The sequence below is a fragment of the Aquarana catesbeiana genome, linkage group LG13 (assembly GCF_042186555.1).
Source record: "Aquarana catesbeiana isolate 2022-GZ linkage group LG13, ASM4218655v1, whole genome shotgun sequence".
In the NCBI taxonomy this organism is placed as follows: domain Eukaryota; kingdom Metazoa; phylum Chordata; class Amphibia; order Anura; family Ranidae; genus Aquarana; species Aquarana catesbeiana.
In genome coordinates this window covers 200,168,212-200,185,720 of record NC_133336.1, presented here as the reverse complement: position 1 = coordinate 200,185,720, position 17,509 = coordinate 200,168,212, and positions in this window count along the sequence as shown.

The following is a 17,509-nucleotide window of genomic DNA, read 5'->3' as shown; positions in this document are numbered from 1 at the left end:
CAGCTGTACTCCACCTAGTGAATATTTTACATTTATGTTTTTTGACCCCAAGTGCATTACTTTACATTTCTCCACATTAAACCTAATTTGCCATTTGTCTGCCCGCTCCTTTTTTTTATTCAGGTCATTCTGCAAAATTTCCATGTCCTGATGAGAGTTTATTACTCTGCTTAACTTTGTGTCATCTGCAAAAGCTGAGACTGAACTATTTATCCCATCCTCTATGTCGTTTATGAATATGTTGAATAGAATTGGTCCCAAGACAGAACCTTGGGGTACCCCACTCACCACTCCACACCCGTCTGAGTACACGTTATTTATCACTACCCTTTGAACCCATCCCTGTGACCAGTTTTTTACCCAAGCACAGACCCTATGGTCTAAGCCTGCAGACCTTAGCTTGTAAATTAAGCGTTTATTGGGGGGCTGTATCAAATGCTTTTGCAAAGTCCAGATACACCACATCCACAGGTCTCCCCATATCTAGATAGCTGTTCACTTGCTTGTAGAATGTTAGCAGATTGGTCTGGCAGGAACGTCCCCTCATAAACCCATGCTGATTACCACGAATGGTATTCTTCTCCTCAGTAAAACTTTGGATGTAGTCCCTAATCATCTCCTCCAATAATTTACCCACTACTGATGTTAGGCTGACTGGCCTGTAATTCCGAGGAATATGTCTCTGTCCTTTATTGAATCTTGGTACCACATTGGCTTTTCTCCAATCAGCTGGTATTAATACTGTCATTATGCTGTCCGCAAAGATCAGGAATAAGGGTCTGGCTATACCTTGACTGAGTTCTATGGGGATTCATGGGTGTATGCCATCTGGTCCCGGTGACTTATTTGTGTTGAGCTTACTAAGTCTATCTTTGACTCCAGCCTCTGTTAGCCACGGGGGTATGTCTTCTGTTGTGCCACTAACACTATAGTCACTGTCGGTAAACCCTTCTTTTTCTTGCGTAAAAACTGTGGAGAAGAAGGCATTTAGTAGAGTTGTCTTCTTTGTGTCATCTGTAACCATCCTCATCTTTTAAGTGTGCAATGTGCTCCGTTTTTGCCTTTTTATTGTTAATATATCTAAAAAATCTTTTTTGGGTTATTTTTACTTTCTTCCGCTATGTGTCTCTTGTAATCTTTTTTAGCCACCTTGATTGCAATTTTACATTTCTTGTTGCATTCCTTGTAGTGCAGGAATGCTGGTTTTGATCCATTCCCTTTATATTTTTTAAAGGCCATACTTTTCTCCTTGATGAGGCTACTCACGTAATGGTTTAACCACTGAGGTTTAATTTTTGCTCTTCTATATTTATTTCCCATTGGAATTCACTGCTTGATACCTTTATTTAACCGCTTCAGCCCCGGAAGATTTTACCCCCTTCCTGACCAGAGCGTTTTTGCGATTTGGCACTGCGTCTGTTTTAACTGACAATTGCGCAGGCGTGCGACGTGGCTCCCAAACAAAATTGACGTCCTTTTTTTCCCACAAATAGAGCTTTCTTTTGGTGGTATTTGATCACCTCTGCGATTTTTATTTTTTGCGCTATAAACAATATAAGAGCAACAATTTTGAAAAAAACGCATTATTTTTTACATTTTGCTATAATAAATATCCCCCAAAAATATATAAAAAAACATTTTTTTCCTCAGTTTAGGCCGATATGTATTCTTCTACATATTTTTGGTAAAAAAAAAAACGCAATAAGCGTTGATTGTTTGGTTTGCGCAAAAGTTATAGCGTTTACTAAATAGGGGATAGTTTTATAGCATTTTTATTAAAATTTTTTTTTTACTAGAAATGGCGGCGATCAGCGATTTTTATTGTGACTGTGATGTTATGGCGGCCATGTCGGACATTTTTGACACATTTTTGGGACCATTGTCATTTATACAGCGATCAGTGCGATTGAAAATGCATTGATTACTGTGTAAATGACACTGGCATTGAAGGGGTTAACCACTAGGGGGCGGGGGGGGGGGGGTTAAGTATGTCCTAGGAGAGTGATTTCTAACTGTCAGGGGGATGGGCTGGTGTGTGACGTCACTATTCTCTGCTCCCAATGACAGGGAGCAGAGATCGAGTGACACTTGTCACTAGGCAGAACGGGGAGATGCTGTTTACATCAGCATCTCCCCGTTTCTCCTCTCCGTGATGCGATCGCGGGTATCCCTGCGGCGATCGAGTCCGCGGGACCCGCGACCCGACTCATGGAGCTCCCGGCGTGCGCCCCGACGGCGGCACGCACGCAATGGCACGGCGGGGAATTCAAATGGACGTACAGGTACGCCCATTTGCTCAGCCGTGCCATTCTGCCGACATACATCGGCGTGCGCCGGTCGGGAACCGGTTAATATGCTCCTAAAGCATTCCCATTTCTTTTCTGTGTTCAATGACCCCAGAATTTGGTCCCAATTAATGTCATGTAGCAATGACCGTAGTTCAGGAAAATTAGCTTGTTTGAAATTTAGTGTTTTTGCACCACCCATATACCTCATTTTCCTGAGATTTATGGTAAATGCGATCATCCTATGATCGCTAGATCCCAAGCTATCGCGTATCTCCACATCTGAGATCAGACTTGGATCGTTCCTAATTAATAGTTCTAACAGGGCATTCTTTCTAGTTGGTGAATCCACCATTTGGGACATGAAGTTGTCCTGTAAAACATTCAAGAAGTGATGGGCCTTTAGTGAGTGAGCTGTTCCCTCTGCCCAGTCGATAGCGGGTTAATTGAAGTCCCCCATTATGATTAAATTTCCCTGTTTCCCTACATCAAGAACTTTGTGTGTGGTCTCTCTCTGATTGGGTTCCCCAGGCTTTTGCCCCACCTACATACAGGCAACTATTAACCATGGCCTTTTGTTTTAGGCCCAATTCACACTAGATGTGGTGCGAATTCAAAAGCGCAACCCATTCACGCAAACCGAATGCGAAGTGTATGTTAAGTCAACAACACCCCAAAATCGTTTTGCAAAATACAGTGCAATTTGCGAAAACAGATCGCAGGGACGTGAACACCGCATCAGTGTTAACCCGGCCTAAGAGTCTATTGGCCTTCCATTTTTGGTTAAAGCGGGAGTCCACCTAAAAAAAAAATATTAAAAGCCAGCAGCTACAAATACTGCAGCTGCTGACTTTTAATAAATGGACACTTACCTGTCCCAGGGTCCAGTGATGTCGACAGCCGACGCCGATCACTCGTTTGACTCTCGGCAGCTACCGCCGCCATCCTAGGTGAGGGAATCAGGAAGTGAAGCGTTGCGGCTTCACTTCCCGAATTTCCCTACTGCGCATGCGCAAGTCGCGCTGCACGTCGTAACTGGTCCCTGCTATCTCCTGGTACCTGTGTGTTTCCCAGGAGACAGCGCGGTGGGAGTCTATGCCAGGAAGTGGGTGCAAATACCTCTCTTAGACAGGTATCTGCACCCCCTCCCCCCTGAAAGGTGCCAAATGTCACACTGGAGGGGGGGAGGGTTCCGAAAAGCGGAAGTTCCATTTTTATGTGGAACTCCGCTTTAAGGCGTTTGTACAAGATGTTGAGAACATTGTTCCCCCTTTACCTGTTCTCTTAGCACTTCACAGACCACTCTTCGAACCTACTCAAAATTTTTCATTGTCTGAGTTCACTCACAAGCTGGCTCTTCTTGTTTCACCTCTGAGTGGAGGGTCTCTGAGCCAGTGTCCATTCTGTAAAGATATAAAAATCAACCTGCGCTTAGGGTAACACAATTCCACTGAAAAAGCAGCTAGCATAAACTGTTGTTGACAATTGGCAAAATTGTAAAAATAAAATGCAGTGTTTCTAAATATAACAAGCGTCCTTCAAAGTGATCCATATACGTAAGTCCAAGGAGAGCACCCCTGGCGTATATCAAGAGTTCTTCTTTAAGTGGTAAAAAGATTTTCCACCAACAACACAGCACACTGGGTCTTTTACCCTCAGAAATGGACCACCAAATTATACCTGGTCTAATAGTGTTCAGTCCTCCACCTAGTATGGTCAGGTTCCCAATTAGGGATGAGCCGAACACCCCCCCGGTTCGGTTCGCACCAGAACCTGCGAACGGACCGAAAGTTCGCACGACCGTTAGAACCCCATTGACGTCTATGGGACTCGAACGTTCAAAATCAAAAGTGCTCATTTTAAAGGCTAATTTGCATGGTATTGTCCTAAAAAGGGTTTGGGGACCCGGGTCCTGCCCCAGGGGACATGTATCAATGCAAAAAAAACTTTTAAAAACGGCCGTTTTTTCGGGAGCAGTGATTTTAATGATGCTTAAAGTAAAAAAAAAAAAAAGTGAAATCTTCCTTTAAATATCGTACCTGGGGGGTGTCTATAGTATGCCTGTAAAGTGACGCGTGTTTCCCGTGTTTAGAACAGTCCCTGCACCAAATGTCATTTTTAAAGGAAAAAATCTCATTTAAAACTGCTTGCGGGTTTAATGTCATGTCGGGTCATGGCAATATGGATGAAAATCAGTGAGACAAACGGCATGGGTACCCCCCAGTCCATTACCAGGCCCTTTGGGTCTTGTATGGATATTAAGGGGAACCCCGCACCCAAATTAAAATAAGGAAAGGCCCTATATACTCTGAACAGCAGTATACAGGCGGTGCAAACAAGACAGGGACTGTAGGTTTGTTGTTAAGTAGAATCTCTTTGTAATTTTGAACGGGTACATTTTTAACGCGTTTAGCTCCAGCCAAAAAAATCTTTTTTAAGCTTTTTGGAAAACATAGGGAAGGGTTATCACCCCTGTGACATTTGTTTTGCTGTCTTTCCTCCTCTTCAGAAGATTTCACCTCACTTTTTGTCCCAATGAAAAATGTTTTTTGAAAATTTGGGTTTTTTGTGGAACAAGGATTGGAAAGCATCAGTGGAAAGGAGAAATTGTTTTCCCATATTAACTCTTACAGGAGAGAATTTCCCTTCCTAGGGGTAGATTTCATCTCACTTCCTGTTGTCTCCTTCCGTTTGCAAGTAGGAGTCGTTTGTAAGTTAGATGTTTGAAAGTAGGGTCCTGCCCTATATACTCAGCAGAAATTTGGGCCTTAGGTGTTGCTGTGGCCACAACACTGTAAGCCCTCACAGGGCCCTGCTGTGAAATATTAGATCAAGAATTGTAATTACATGCCCCTGTTGAACAGGAGCTGAAAAATTAGGCCTTAGGCACTGGTGCTGGTGCCACAACACTGCAACCCCTCACAGACACTCTAGTTGGAACGCAGGAACGAGCCCTGCTGCAAAGTATTGCATCAAAAATTGTAATTACACGCCCCTGTTAGACAGGGGCAGAAAAATTGGGCCTTAGGCACTGGTGCTGGTGCCACAACACTGCAACCCCTCACAGACACTCTAGTTGGAACGCAGGAACGAGCCCTGCTGCAAAGTATTGCATCAAAAATTGTAATTACACGCCCCTGTTAGACAGGGGCAGAAAAATTGGGCCTTAGGCACTGGTGCTGGTGCCACAACACTGCAACCCCTCACAGACACAGACCTTTCTGCAAGGCCTCCCGAAGATGTTTCATCCTCTGCTCCCTCTGCGATGGCAAGATAAGGTCCGCAACCTTACCCTTGTAACGTGGATCAAGGAGGGTTGCCAGCCAGTATTGGTCCTTCTCCTTGATACCACGAATACGAGGATCCTTACGCAGGCTTTGCAGGATCAGGGAGGCCATGCAGCGTAGGTTTGCTGAGGCATTCGGTCCGGAGTCCCCTGGGTCACTAAGGACGACAACGTCCGCAGCCACCTCCTCCCAGCCACGTACAAGTCCATGTGTTTCTTGGGACTGATCCCTTAAAGACTGCTGCTGATGCTGAGTGCCAGGCTCCACCTCCATACTGACACAATCTTCCTCCTCCTCCTCCTCCTCCCCGTCCTCTTCCTGTGTGATCGGCGGGCACGCAGGAACACTGTCTGGATAAAGGGGGCCTTGAGAGCTAAGGAAGTCCTCCTCTTCCTGCCTCTGTTCTGCCTCAAGTGCCCTGTCCATTATTCCACGCAGCGTGTGCTCCAACAGGTGAACAAGGGGGACAGTGTCACTGATGCATGCACTGTCACTGCTCACCATCCTCGTGGCCTCCTCGAATGGTGACAGGACAGTGCATGCATCCCTGATCATGGCCCACTGGCGTGGGGAAAAAAAACCAAGCTCCCCTGACCCTGTCCTGGTGCCATAGTCGCACAGGTACTCATTGATGGCCCTCTGCTGCGTGTGCAGCCGCTGCAGCATGGCCAACGTTGAGTTCCACCTGGTGGGCATGTCACAGATTAGGCGGTTCTTGGGCAGGTTAAACTCCTTTTGGAGGTCCGTCAGCCGAGCACTGGCATTATATGACCGGCGGAAATGCACACAGACTTTCCTGGCCTGCCTCAGGACATCCTGTAAGCCCGGGTACCTGCCCAAGAACCGCTGCACCACCAAGTTAAGGACGTGAGCCAAACAGGGCACATGGGTCATTTGTCCCTGTCGGAGGGCAGAGAGGAGGTTGGTGCCATTGTCGCAAACCACCATTCCTGCCATAAGTTGGCGTGGCGTCAACCACCTCTGAACCTGCCCCTGCAGAGCTGACAGAACCTCTGCCCCAGTGTGGCTCCTGTCCCCCAAGCACACCAGCTCAAGCACCGCATGGCATCTTTTGGCCTGCGTACTTGCGTAGCCCCTTGAACGACTACGGAGCACCGCTGGTTCCGAGGATGAGGCCATGGAGGAAGAAGAAGAGGAGGGGGTGGAGGAGAGAGGTGTGTCACAATCAGCATTTTGGAGGCGTGGTGGCGGAACAACCTCCAACACTACTGCACCTTGTCCTGCATCCTTCCCAGCTGCCAGCAGAGTCACCCAATGTGCCGTGAAACTTAGGTAACGTCCCTGTCCATGCCTGCTGGACCATGAGTCAGCGGTAATATGCACCTTACCGCTGACCGCCCTGTCCAGCGAGGCATGGACATTGCCTTCCACATACCGGTAGAGAGCCGGAATCGCCTTCTGTGAGAAAAAGTGGCGTTTGGGTACCTGCCACTGAGGAACCGCACATTCCACAAACTCACGGAAGGGGGCAGAGTCTACCAACTGAAAAGGCAGCAGTTGAAGTGCTAGCAATTTTGCCAAGCTAGCATTCAACCGCTGGGCATGTGGATGGCTGGGAGCAAACTTCTTTCGGCGGTGCAGCAGCTGGGGCAGGGAAATTTGCCTGGTACAATCTGACGTCGGTGTACCAAAAGCAGATTGCCCACAAGTACTTGGCTGTGACACACCTAATTCTACACCTTCATTCCTCTCACTGCAGGTCTCAGAGAGGACTGGAGGTCTAGTGGGGTTGGAAATCTCAGCTGATGAGGAGCAAGGAGAGATCCTCTTTGTTCTTTGGTGTGGGTCTTTTAGATACGCTTACCAACGAACTGCATGGCAGGTCAACATATGTCTGGTCAAGCATGTGGTACCCAAGCGGGAGATGTTTTGGCCACGTGAGATACGCTTGAGACATATGTTGCAAATAGCAGTGGTGCGATCTGATGCACTCGTCTCAAAAAAGGCCCACACCAAAGAACTTTTTGAATAACGCGCAGAGACTGCAGCGCCCTGCACATGTGGAGCTTTGGGGTGTGATGCAGTCAATGTGCTGCCCTCAGGCTGGCCCCTGGAGGGCATCCTGCCTCGTTGGTGATGTGCCGCCTCCTCCTCCTCCTCCTCCACCTCCTCCTCTCTCCTATCAGGCACCCACGTTGAGTCAGTGACCTCATCATCCCCTCCCTCCTCATCACTGGAGCAAACCTGGCAGTATGCTGCAGCAGGGGGAGCATGACTGCCAGATTGCTGTCCTTCTTGGGCACCCCCTCTGTCCGTGCTCATGTTACTGCCTTCATCGAGCTCAGTATCATCATCAGAGCCTTCCAAACGCTGGGCATCCTCCTGGAGCATGTACCCAACACTGTGGTCAAACAGTTCGAGGGAATCCTCATGAGGACATGGTGGAGCTAGGGAAGGAGTCACTGATGACATTGAGCTGAGGGAAGAGGCCGCTGCTTTGCCAGACAAAGCACCCTGGGCATGGGTGAGAGAGGATGAGGAGGATGAGAACGGCTTGGTCATCCACTCGACCAAGTCTTCCGCATGTTGCGGCTCAACACGGCCAGCTGCCGAAAAAAAGGCCAAGCGTGTCCCATGGCCACGTGCTGATGAGGATGCACCGTCTCCACGACCAGCACTAGACACAGAGCCTGCTTGCCCTCTCTTATTGGCTTGTGACTGTCTGCCTCTCCTTCTTGGCCTTCCAGACATACTAATGGCCTGTAGCTGCACTAAGCTGGGATAGAACACCAGTAATTTTCTTCAGGTAGCTTTATATACTGTAACCAGACAAGCCTGCCTGTCAGTAGGAAGATAACAGGAACGGATCTAGCTGAAAACTGTGAGCAGGACGCACTGTACTAAATGTAAATAGTCTAGCTGCCTGACCGTGGTACTAATAGGATCAAATAGAACACCAGTAATTTTCTTCAGGTAGCTTTATATACTGTAACCAGACAAGCCTGCCTGTCAGTAGGAAGATAACAGGAACGGATCTAGCTGAACACTGTGAGCAGGACGCACTGTACTAAATGTAAATAGTCTAGCTGCCTGACCGTGGTACTAATAGGATCAAATAGAACACCAGTAATTTTCTTCAGGTAGCTTTATATACTGTAACCAGACAAGCCTGCCTGTCAGTAGGAAGATAACAGGAACGGATCTAGCTGAACACTGTGAGCAGGACGCACTGTACTAAATGTAAATAGTCTAGCTGCCTGACCGTGGTACTAATAGGATCAAATAGAACACCAGTAATTTTCTTCAGGTAGCTTTATATACTGTAACCAGACAAGCCTGCCTGTCAGTAGGAAGATAACAGGAACGGATCTAGCTGAACACTGTGAGCAGGACGCACTGTACTAAATGTAAATAGTCTAGCTGCCTGACCGTGGTACTAATAGGATCAAATAGAACACCAGTAATTTTCTTCAGGTAGCTTTATATACTGTAACCAGACAAGCCTGCCTGTCAGTAGGAAGATAACAGGAACGGATCTAGCTGAACACTGTGAGCAGGACGCACTGTACTAAATGTAAATAGTCTAGAAGATAACAGGAACGGATCTAGCTGAACACTGTGAGCAGGACGCACTGCACTAAATGTAAATAGTCTAGAAGATAACAGGAACGGATCTAGCTAAACTGAATACAGTGTATATATATATATATATATATATATATATATATGCAACACCTGGGATGCATATATATACACAATACACTGTAAGTGCAGCTAACTGACTGACTGTTCTGCCTAATCTATCTAACTCAAATCAAATGACACTGTCTGTCTCTCTCTCTCTCTCAATGAACGTCGGAACACACACTACACAGGGCCGCCGTGCAGGCGGCCTTATATAGTGTGGGGCGTGTACTAAATCCCCTGAGCCATAATTGGCCAAAGCATGCGGGTCATAGTGCATGCTTGGCCAATCATCAGCAAGCAATGCACTGCGATGCCGCAGTGAATTATGGGCCGTGACGCGCCACACGAATTTGGCGCGAACGGCCCATATCGTTCGCAATTCGGCGAACGGGCGAACAGCCGATGTTCGAGTCGAACATGGGTTCGACTCGAACACGAAGCTCATCCCTATTCCCAATAGACAGCACAAGATTATAGTCCAAGCCTGATGTCCCCTCTAAAATCGTCTCTCCAAAGGTCATATAACCATACATGTGTGTCAAAAGTAGAATAAAAACCGCCTCATGGTGTAGTATGTATGAGCTCTTAAATGTTTATTAAATTCCAATATACTCACAAGCTGTATGAACAATTCAAGCATGTCATTAACATCCAATGTAAGTTTCCAACCAACAAGGTGGGCAGTGTGCAGTGATGTCAGATGTCCAGGCTCCATCCAACGCGTTTCATCATGATCAGACGCTTTATTCTGTAAAGAGCCTTTCCTAGGAACACACAAGGACAAGGTTGTCCTGAGGCCTAAAGCCACTTTTCTCCATATGGTGGTTATATCTTTCTACCTCAACCAGGACATTGTCCCTCCCTCCTTAGGTATGTCCTGTGAGGAACAATGTCACAGAATGTGCAAATACTGCAGTCACATTTTTATTTGAAAAAAGTCTGGGCTATTATTTCTAAAGCTGGCCATACCAGGGTAGAATTTAATTTAAAAAAATTAGATTCTGGAAAATTTGTTAGATTTCCAATAGTTAATGGGGTCAAATCAGCAATCGTATTCAACTGAATCGATGAAGAAAATTAAAGGAGCAGGATGGAAGATTTTTCTCGAACAAAGAAAATTCTAACAGTTAATGTGGTTTTCATTCAGGAAAATCCATTAATTCCAAAATCAAATGTTAAAAACAAATTCAAATTTTGAAAGTACTTTCAGATGTGTGTATGTGCAAACCAGGTGTATTTGAAAACCTGGTGTGTACTTTGGGCGTGAAGCATTTAAGTAGCAAGCATCTGGAGGAAGGTGAGAAGAAGTTTCAGGCCCTCAACTGTACATGTTGTAACATGTGGTTGCTGGTACTGTCCCGTCACTGGTATTCTAAATGGTGACTCAGCTGCTCATGAAGGCCACATGCAGAGCCGCCTGGATGCCTCCCACATACTGAGGAGATTTTTCATAGAAGCGTTTGTATGAAGATCTACCAGTGTATAGCCAGCTTGAAGAGAAACTTCACCCTACTTATTCTAAACCAAATTTAAAATCTTTTGTCCCTGTATGTAAACAAAAAACCTACTTACTATTCCATGGAGTTCAGCATTGTCTTCTTACAGGCGAAGTTCCCATTGCTCGGCGCTTGTAGGGGGCGCAATAAAAACCACAGTCCAATTGCGATGTAAGACCTTTTATTGAAGTAAGGCAAAGGCAGTTCACAATAAACCCGGCGGGAAAACAGCCCAATTGGGAACACTCAAGTTTCCAACAGCGTGCAGAGAGCAGATTTCAGCCAAACTGACGGCGCCTGTTAAAAACTGCAGAATGCGTCCTGGCCGTCTTGTGCCCAAGCAGGAAGATCTCCAGAGAAGTTGGGAACCCTATGCTTTCTCTCCTTGTCAGGAACCTTTCCCTGCCGCTACTGCTGTCCCTACCAGACAGGGTACCTGTCCCTACTCTACCCACTCGCAAACGCACACCAAGTCTGGGAGCCAGGGCTTTAAATATGCTCTGTGTGACCCAAGATGACTGCTAGAGTCACATGGGGCAGCATCATCCAACCGGATAGCTTCCCCAGTGACCTAGGAAGCCATTAGGGAACCATGTTCCCCTTGACTTCCTCTCCAACTGCACTGCCGCTGTGGATGAGTATCTCCTACAGTAGAGAAAGTAGACTGCACCTGCCTACATGCTCCCATGCCGCTAACTTGAAATTAAGATCTGGCGAATGCACAGACTGGCTGGAGCTCTGTTAGGTCAGTGTGTCCGTGCATACCTGGAATCTGGTGCATTGCCTCCTGGGATGTGTGATTTAAATATCCTAGGAGGCAGCTGTAGCTGGATACGTCATCCTCACCGTACGGGCCACTGAATTTTTCTGAGTTCTTCTCCAATAAATACAGAGATCACTCATTCACACAAGCAACCAGTGGTGGACGCTCATTAGGGGCGCAGGGACCCGGCCCCCCTAATCCATGTGCCCGGGCCTCGAATCTACATGCAGGGCGCTGGACGCATGGATCCCAATGGGGTTTTTTTAAGCACATGATTAGAACCGCAGGCTCTAATTGGCTTCAAAAATTAGCACTGTCCCCGGAGCCCACCCTGTTGTGTGACATTAGCAAATTAATATTCGCTATTGTCTTCCTGTTTCTCCTCCTGGCCAATCAGGAAGCGGGTCCTGAGACTCCATTGGCCAGGAGTCCGAAGACCCGGTTGGCTGAAAGAAGAAGCGACGGCCTTGACTTAACCAAAATAAATCCACCCTCTCCATACCAGCTATCATATTTACACAGATAACCAACCCCATATGCCCAGTCAAAATCTACGAAATCCACCAGGTTCCCGACTCCTCGGAAACAGGGTTCCTTCTCATTAGCTTAATGTTAATTGACATTTTGATGTTCGTTGCCTGAAAATTACGATGTTACCATACCTTGTCTATTGTCATATGACTTGTATTATGAGTTTCTGTAATACTCTTCATTTACTTGTTCTCTTTTACTTCCAATAAAAACTTTATGGGAAAAAAAAAAAAAAAAAGTTTATTGCTTGCAGAAATTTAATAGGAAAAGCAGGAAGAACTTTCAGCGATATATATTCACCGACTACTTTATTAGGTAGACCTGTTCAATTGCTTGGTAACACAAATTGCTAATCAGCCAATCACATGGCAGCAACTCAATGCATTTAGGCATCTAGACGTTGTGAAGATGTCTTGCTGAAGTTCAAACCGAGCATCATAATTGGGAAGAAAAGGGATTGACGTGACTTTGAAATAGACATGTGCGCCGTCAATAAATTTGTTTCGTTTCGTATTAGAATTAATTAGTATTTCGTAATTCGTGTCCGAAATTCAATTTAAATTCGTACGACATACGAATTTTCGTTAGGTTCATTAACTTTTCGTAACAATTACGAATGTTCGTTATGATGAATTTATCATTATGAGGGGCTCCCACCATCCCTGTGCTGTGCTGACTTCCTGGGGTTTTTAACTTGTAGGTTCTTTATGTGATAGACCAACACAAAGTGGCACATAATTGTGAAGTGGAAGGAAAATGATAAATGGTTTTCAAAAGTTATTGCAAATAAATATCTGAAAGGTGTGGCATCAGTGTTGCCAACCGCGCGTAGATTTACGGGCAGCCAGTAAATTTACTACCACTTTCGGGGAGCCCGTAAATGTCCGTTATGCCCGTAAAAAAGATGGCCACGAGCCGACCATGTAACTGCGCATGTGCTGTTCCGAAGCCGGCTGGGCTCGGGTAAGCTCGTACACGCTCAGCCGGGCGGCGCATGCGCAGTAACTTAATGGTGCCGCCCGGCGTCATAATAGATTCCAGAGTAACCTTTTTCCGGCCTAACACACGGCCGCCGTGTTTTGTGCACTCGCCGTAGGCGGAGGAGTCAAGGGGGAGTAAGTGAGGAAGAGAGTGTGACACTGGGAGAGGAAGAGGATGACATTGCTGGGGACAGCAGCTGACACTACTGGGTCTGGGGACAGACGACAGAGGATGACATGGCATTACTGGAAGGGAGGGGTGAAGCCATGGCATGCAGGGGGACAGTGAAGGACACTGATGTGCTGCCCTGTGGACTGTGGAGAGGTGAAAGGGGAGCAGCACACACTGGTGTGGAGACTGTAATATGATGGTGGACAGAGGAGGAGGCTACTGTGAGGGGGTGAGGAGGACACTATCATGTCGGCAGCCTCTGTTCCCCTCCTGCAGTATGTCCGCAGCCTCTGCCCCCCTCCTGCAGTATGTCCGCAGTCTCTGTCCCCCTCCTGTAGTATGTCCGCAGCCTCTGTCCCCCTCCTGCAGTATGTCCGCAGTCTCTGTCCCCCTCCTGCAATATGTCCGCAGCCTCTGTCCCCCTCCTGCAGTATGTCCGCAGTCTCTGTCCCCCTCCTGTAGTATGTCCGCAGCCTCTGTCCCCTCCTGTAGTATATCCACAGTCTCTGTCCACCTCATGTAATATGTCCGCAGCCTCTGTCCCCCTCCTGAAGTATGTCCGCAGCCTCTGTCCCCCTCCTGCAGTATGTCCGCAGCCTCTGTCCCCCTCCTGCAGTGTGTCTGCAGTCTCTGTCCCCCTCCTGCAGTATGTCCGCAGTCTCTGTCCCCCTCCTGCAGTATGTCCGCAGCCTCTGTCCCCCTCCTGCAGTGTGTCTGCAGTCTCTGTCCCCCTCCTGCAGTATGTCCGCAGTCTCTGTCACCCTCCTGTAGTATGTCCGCAGCCTCTGTCCCCCTCCTGCAGTATGTCTGCAGCCTCTGTCCCCCTCCTGCAGTATGTCCGCAGTCTCTGTCCCCCTCCTGTAGTATGCCTGCAGCCTCTGTCCCCTCCTGTAGTATGTCCACAGTCTCTGTCCACCTCATGTAGTATGTCCGCAGCCTCTGTCCCCCTCCTGAAGTATGTCCGCAGCCTCTGTCCCCCTCCTGCAGTATGTCCGCAGCCTCTGTCCCCCTCCTGCAGTGTGTCTGCAGTCTCTGTCCCCCTCCTGCAGTATGTCCGCAGTCTCTGTCCACCTCTTGTATCATGTCTGCAGTATCTGAGGGCAATCCTAAAAAGGAGTCAAGAGTAGGAGCGCTGCCGGGATGGGGGTCACGGGAGGAGACAGACATGTGTGGACTGTGGAGAGGAGACTATACAATAAATCCAGAGCCGCCAATCTGCTGAAGCCATCTGACTGAGCCCTGCACGGTGCACCTGAGAGGAGGTCAGTGACAGCGCCAGGCCGGTCTGAGGGTGGTTGCTTATGTAAGAGGGGAGTGAATACAATAATGTAAGGGGGCACTGAAATAAAGGTTCCCCCCTATATTAGTAACCCACCCACCTTAGTGTATTCACTCTGCAGAAGGGGGTCTCTAGTCACCAGAGCAAACCCTCCCCCATTTTCAGAGTTCCCCCTTACATTATGATCTGCAGTGTTCCCCCTTACACAAGAGTTCCTTTTCACTATAAGGGGAAATTCTGGAGACTCTGATGTAAGGGGGAACATCTGTGCTGGCCGGGTTATAGTAACCTAAACTTCATGTCAATGGAGAAATATGTTTTTTGACTTTTGTTTAACTTAAACACATTGCTAATAGCACTATCTATGCGTTTATAGTTCACATATTGATATTTGCACTGTTTAGCACAGAAAAATGTCATTTAAGGTACTTTTTTGCAGTGCCAGTAAAAAATGTTGTGTTGCCAGTAAATGTCACGATTTCTGCCAGTAAAAAATTGGTGCTATTTGTAAATTTTGACGTCCTGACAGTAAATTTCACTTCGGGGGGGTTTAGCAACACTGTGTGGCATGCATGTCTATTCAGCCCCCTTTACTCTGATACCCATAACTAAAATCTAGTGGAACCAATTGCCTTCAGAAGTCACCTAATTAGTAAATAGAGTCCACCTGTGTGTGATTTAATCTCAGTATGAATACAGCTGTTCTGTGAAGCCCTCAGAGAATTGTTAGAAAACCTTAGTGAACAAACAGCATCATGAAGGCCAAGGAACACACCAGACAGGTCAGGGATAAAGTTGTGGAGAAGTTTAAAGCAGTGTTAGGTTATAAAAAATATCCCAAGCTTTGAACATCTCATGGAGCACTGTTCAATCCATCATCTGAAAATGGAAAGAGTATGGAACTGCAAACCTACCAAGACATGGCCGTCCACCTAAACTGACAGGCCGGGCAAGGAGAGCATTCATTAGAGAAGCAGCCAAGAGGTCCATGGTAACTCTGGAGGGGCTGCAGAGATCCACAGCTCAGGTGGGAGAATCTGTCCACAGGACAACTATTAGTTGTGCACTCCACAAATCTGGCCTTTATGGAGGAGTGACAAGAAGAAAGACATTGTTGAAAGAAATCCATAAGAAGTCCCATTTGCAGTTTGCGAGAAGCCATGTGGAGGACACAGCAAACATGTGGAAGAAGGTGCTCTGGTCAGATGAGACCAAAATTGAACTTTTTGGCCTGAAAGCAAAACGCTATGTGTGGCGGAAAACTAACACTGCACATCACCCTGAACACACCATCCCCACCGTGAAACATGGTGGTGGCAGCTTCATGCTGTGGGGATGCTTTACTTCAGCAGGGACAGGGAAGCTGGTCAGAGTTGATGGGAAAATGGATGAAGCCAAATACAGGGCAAAAACCTGTTAGAGTCTGCAAAAAACTTGAGACTGGGGCGGAGGTTCACCTTCCAGTAGGACAACGACCCTAAACATACAGCCAGAGCTACAATGGAATGGTTTAGATCAAAGCATATTCATGTGTTGGAATGGCCCAGTCAAAGTCCAGACCTAAATCCAATTGAGAATCTGTGGCAAGACATGAAAATTGCTGTTCACAGACGCTCTCCATCCAATCTGACCGAGCTTGAGATATTTTGCAAATAAGAATGGGCAAAAATGTCACTGTCTAGATGTGCAAAGCTGGTAGAGACATCCCCAAAAAGACTTGCAGCTGTAATTGCAGTGAAAGGCGGTTCTACAAAGTATTGACTCCGGGGGGCTGAATACAAATGTACCCCACACTTTTCACATATTTATTTGTAAAAAATGTTGAAAACTATTTATCATTTTCCTTCCACTTCACAATTATGTGCCACTTTGTGTTGGTCTATCACATAAAATCCCCCACCAAAAAATTAACGTTTTTAACATTGTAAAATTTCAAGGGGTATGAATCCTTTTTAAAGGCACTGTAAGTCATGTATTTATTGGGGATCAAATACTTATTTGGCTCACTGAATTGCAACTCAATTTATAACATTTGTATCTTGTGTGTTTTTCTGGATTTTTGGTTGATATTCTGCCTCTATCATTTAAAATACACCTATGATAAAAATTATAGACCCTTCATTTATTTGTGTAGCAAAGTCCTGGGCCTCTTTTGGCTTAATAGTAACCCCCAGAGCTAGGGAGAGCTGACATCCTTCAGTGTAGAGTGGGTTACAAGGCATGGTGGGTGTAATGCAAGATGAACAAGTGGGCACCAGACACTTTTTTGAATGCAAAGAGATTTATTGTCTCTTAAACAGAACTGTGGGAGAGAGGATTGGGGCCAGGATACCCTTAGGTAGATGCAAATATAATTAGCAGACTCCGAGACTTTTATAGGTAGACAGCTATACAGGTGAAGGCTTCCAGCCAGACAGCACTTCTGTATAGGTACAGCCCTGCTGACACGTTGGGTCCCTGGCTTGGCACTCCACAATCATCACCTCTGCTATCCTGCTGGGTCCCTGACTTGGCACTTGCTGAAGTTTTCCCTCTTCTTCACCATCCCTGGCTGGTGAGAAGTCTGCTCTGGTACTGGCCTCAGCTACTCACAGTGGTCTCCGGTAGCAAGGTGGATGGTCCCTTAGTGGCGACAGCTTTCCTTCTACCTCCGACCATGACTGGTTCCCCGGTCGGCAGAACCATTATTTTTGGTTGGATTACAAGCCCGCAGTCCCAACGCTATGCTGCGCTCCTGCTTCTGGATAGGCCTTCAGACAGCCTAGCAGCCAGATGTCCCGTGATAGGTCTTAGGTTTCTGGCCTAGCAGCCCAGGGCATTACAACACACGTCCACCCAGACAGCCGTCCAGGTGGCACAGAACAACGATCACCTGACCTTACCCAAATAAATAGGCTCTCCCAGCAGGCAGGGACCCAAGAAAATCCCTGCCCATTGGCTGAGATACCCCATTCATTCCTAATCTGTCCTTGCAATGCCCTTGTCTTATCTAATGTCACCAGATACCCGGCCATCTAGTGGCAGAAGAGAGAAGTGCAGCAATTCCAGAATTAGGGCGAAATCAATTG